This window comes from Ranitomeya imitator, chromosome 3 (assembly GCF_032444005.1).
Source record: "Ranitomeya imitator isolate aRanImi1 chromosome 3, aRanImi1.pri, whole genome shotgun sequence".
In the NCBI taxonomy this organism is placed as follows: Eukaryota; Metazoa; Chordata; class Amphibia; order Anura; family Dendrobatidae; genus Ranitomeya; species Ranitomeya imitator.
In genome coordinates this window covers 519,403,628-519,408,327 of record NC_091284.1, presented here as the reverse complement: position 1 = coordinate 519,408,327, position 4,700 = coordinate 519,403,628, and positions in this window count along the sequence as shown.

Below are 4,700 nucleotides of genomic sequence, written 5' to 3'. Positions count from 1 at the left end.
AAAGGTTGCTCTATTAATTTGTCTACTTGCACAAGCTGAATGCAACACGTAGACTATTTAGCCCATTATACTGTTTAACAGTAGTGGAGGCGTGACTTGTCTTTTTAAAGAAAAGCAGCACAGGTGTCGAAAACACCTTTTTGCATGGGCGCAGCTTCCTGAGCGTTGTTAGTTGCTGTACAGGAGTCTGCGCTCTTGTGATCCTTTGGCCATGCGCTGTGAGCGCTTCCTGTCTTATGACCTCATTTCATGTTGGCCGTTGCGGTTAGCGATGGACATGAATCCCAGACCCACAGTGTGTTTTTAAAAAATCACACTGCGGTGCTGGGATTCGTGCCCTGGTGCAGTAAATATGTTTGCCGCTCACACATGTCCTTACACCTGCTTCAGACTGGACGGCCTCATCTGATCCCTTATCGCCTGCCGAGGCCATGAGGACACCCAGTCTGAAGAAGGCGGAAGGAGATGAGTGAACACAGGCAAACATATGCACTGCACATGCCCATCAATCACACCCTCGCTGTCCAAAAAAATAAGACACCGAGGGGCGTTGTTTCGAGCAGGGGAGATGCACAGGCGCAGCCAGCTAACCAATGATGTCAAAAGACGGGCAGCGCTAACAAGGGTGGTGCTGCGTGTCATTACAAAGGAAAGTCACACCTCAGGGACATTGTAATGGTCTCTAATGAGACACATTTTGTACGTGTTGAGTTCCACGTGGGCAAGGAGAAAAAGTCAGCCACCTCGTACAAATGCAGCAGTACTGCTGTACAAGGTGGCTGTTATACATAGAAACACCTGGGGGGGTGGGGGGCAGGCTCCCTTCAATTTCAGTTCATGTGCCTGCGTGGCGTTTGCAGGTCACGTTGCAAGCTACACAGCAGGGGAACAGCTGGCGTTGCTGAACCCCACTGACACATTGACTGGTGTTTTTCTCTGTGCAGATTGCATGTCCGGGCAAAAACTAGCGGTGTTAGAGCCCAGGGTCAGCAGGAGGAGGAGGAGAGGAGCAAAGTGTAGGCCGAAGCCTGCACTGGTGGCAGCTTTTGGTCGGTTGTGCCAGCGTGGCTTGTGCTGGACACGATGCCGGCTACACAGCGGGGGAACAGCTGGCGGTGCTGAACCCCACTAACACATTGGCTGGTGTTTTTCTCTGTGCAGCTAGCATTTCCGGGCAAAAACTAGCGGTGTTTGAGCCCAGGGTCAGCAGGAGGAGTAGAGGAGCAGAGTGTAGGCCGAAGCCTAGTTGAACCAATTTCCAAGGTTACCTTTAACCCCCCCCCTCAGGTGTTGCAAGGTACAAGAGCCACACCTTGAACAGCATTAATGATGCACAAGTCAAAGGTTGCTCTATTTAATTTTGCTCCTTGCACACGCTGAATTAAACACGTACACTATTTAGCCCATTATACTGTCAAACAGTTGTGGAGGCGTGACTTGTCTTTTTAACGAGACGCAGCACAGGTGTCAAAATTTGCACCTAGGTACTGGGCGCAGATTCCTGAGCGTTGTTATTTGCTGTACAGGAGTCTGCGCTCTTGTGTTATCCCTTGGCAATACCCTGTTAGTGCAGGCCGTCTCATGACCTCATTTCATGTTGGCCGGTGCGGTTAACGATGGCCATAAATCCCAGACCCACAGTGGCTTTTCCTAAAGTCACACTGCGGTGCTGGGATTCGTGGCCTTGTGCAGTAAATATGTTCGCCGCTCACACATGTCCTTACACCTGCTTCAGACTGGGCGGCCTCAGCTGATCCCTTATCGCATGCCGCGGCCATGAGGCCGCACAGTCAGAAGAAGGCGGAAGGAGGGGAGTGAAAACAGGGGAACATATGCACTGCTCGTGCCCATCAATCACACCCTCGCAGTCAAAATATATGAGACAACGGGGGGCGTTGTGTCGGGCAGGGGGGACGCACAGGCACAGCCAGCCAACCAATGATGTCAGGAGACGGGCAGCGCTAACAATGGGGGTGCTGCGTGTCATTACAAAGGAAAGTCACACCTCAGGGACATTGTAATGGTCTCTAATGAGACACATTTTGTACGTGTTGAGTTCCACGTGGGCAAGGAGAAAAAGTCAGCCACCTCGTACAAATGCAGCAGTACTGCTGTACAAGGTGGCTGATATACATAGAAACACCTGGGGGGGTGGGGGGCAGGCTCCCTTCAATTTCAGTTCATGTGCCTGCGTGGCGTTTGCAGGTCACGTTGCAAGCTACACAGCAGGGGAACAGCTGGCGTTGCTGAACCCCACTGACACATTGACTGGTGTTTTTCTCTGTGCAGATTGCATGTCCGGGCAAAAACTAGCGGTGTTAGAGCCCAGGGTCAGCAGGAGGAGGAGGAGAGGAGCAAAGTGTAGGCCGAAGCCTGCACTGGTGGCAGCTTTTGTTCTGTTGTGCCAGCGTGGCTTGTGCTGGACACGTTGCCGACTACACAGCAGGGGAACAGCTGGCGGTGCTGAACCCCACTAACACATTGGCTGGTGTTTTTCTCTGTGCAGCTAGCATTTCCGGGCAAAAACTAGCGGTGTTTGAGCCCAGGGTCAGCAGGAGGAGTAGAGGAGCAGAGTGTAGGCCGAAGCCTAGTTGAACCAATTTCAAAGGTTACCTTTAACCCCCCCCTCAGGTGTTGCAAGGTACAAGAGCCACACCTTGAACAGCATTAATGATGCACAAGTCAAAGGTTGCTCTATTTAATTTTGCTCCTTGCACACGCTGAATTAAACACGTACACTATTTAGCCCATTATACTGTCAAACAGTTGTGGAGGCGTGACTTGTCTTTTTAACGAGACGCAGCACAGGTGTCAAAATTTGCACCTAGGTACTGGGCGCAGATTCCTGAGCGTTGTTATTTGCTGTACAGGAGTCTGCGCTCTTGTGTTATCCCTTGGCAATACCCTGTTAGTGCAGGCCGTCTCATGACCTCATTTCATGTTGGCCGGTGCGGTTAACGATGGCCATAAATCCCAGACCCACAGTGGCTTTTCCTAAAGTCACACTGCGGTGCTGGGATTCGTGGCCTTGTGCAGTAAATATGTTCGCCGCTCACACATGTCCTTACACCTGCTTCAGACTGGGCGGCCTCAGCTGATCCCTTATCGCATGCCGCGGCCATGAGGCCGCACAGTCAGAAGAAGGCGGAAGGAGGGGAGTGAAAACAGGGGAACATATGCACTGCTCGTGCCCATCAATCACACCCTCGCAGTCAAAATATATGAGACAACGGGGGGCGTTGTGTCGGGCAGGGGGGACGCACAGGCACAGCCAGCCAACCAATGATGTCAGGAGACGGGCAGCGCTAACAATGGGGGTGCTGCGTGTCATTACAAAGGAAAGTCACACCTCAGGGACATTGTAATGGTCTCTAATGAGACACATTTTGTACGTGTTGAGTTCCACGTGGGCAAGGAGAAAAAGTCAGCCACCTCGTACAAATGCAGCAGTACTGCTGTACAAGGTGGCTGATATACATAGAAACACCTGTGGGTGGGGGGCAGGCTCCCTTCAATTTCAGTTCATGTGCCTGCGTGGCGTTTGCAGGTCACGTTGCAAGCTACACAGCAGGGGAACAGCTGGCGTTGCTGAACCCCACTGACACATTGACTGGTGTTTTTCTCTGTGCAGATTGCATGTCCGGGCAGAAACTGGCGTTGTTTGAGCCCAGGGTCAGCAGGAGGAGGAGAGGAGCAAAGTGTAGGCCGAAGCCTGCACTGGTGGCAGCTTTTGGTCGGTTGTGCCAGCGTGGCTTGTGCTGGACACGATGCCGGCTACACAGCGGGGGAACAGCAGGCGGTGCTGAACCCCACTAACACATTGGCTGGTGTTTTTCTCTGTGCAGCTAGCATGTCCGGGCAGAAACTGGCGTTGTTTGAGCCCAGGGTCAGCAGGAGGAGGAGAGGAGCAAAGTGTAGGCCGAAGCCTGCACTGGTGGCAGCTTTTGGTCGGTTGTGCCAGCGTGGCTTTTGCTGGACACGATGCCGGCTACACAGCGGGGGAACAGCTGGCGGTGCTGAACCCCACTAACACATTGGCTGGTGTTTTTCTCTGTGCAGCTAGCATTTCCGGGCAAAAACTAGCGGTGTTTGAGCCCAGGGTCAGCAGGAGGAGGAGGAGAGGAGCAAAGTGTAGGCCGAAGCCTGCACTGGTGGCAGCTTTTGGTCGGTTGTGCCAGCGTGGCTTGTGCTGGACACGATGCCGGCTACACAGCGGGGGAACAGCTGGCGTTGCTGAACCCCACTAACACATTGGCTGGTGTTTTTCTCTGTGCAGCTAGCATTTCCGGGCAAAAACTAGCGGTGTTTGAGCCCAGGGTCAGCAGGAGGAGGAGGAGAGGAGCAAAGTGTAGGCCGAAGCCTGCACTGGTGGCAGCTTTTGGTCGGTTGTGCCAGCGTGGCTTGTGCTGGACACGATGCCGGCTACACAGCGGGGGAACAGCTGGCGTTGCTGAACCCCACTAACACATTGGCTGGTGTTTTTCTCTGTGCAGCTAGCATTTCCGGGCAAAAACTAGCGTTGTTAGAGCCCAGGGTCAGCAGGAGGAGGAGGAGAGGAGCAAAGTGTAGGCCGAAGCCTAGTTGAACCAATTTCCAAGGTTACCTTTAACCCCCCCCCCTCAGGTGTTGCAAGGTACAAGAGCCACACCTTGAACAGCATTAATGATGCACAAGTCAAAGGTTGCTCTATTTAATTTTGC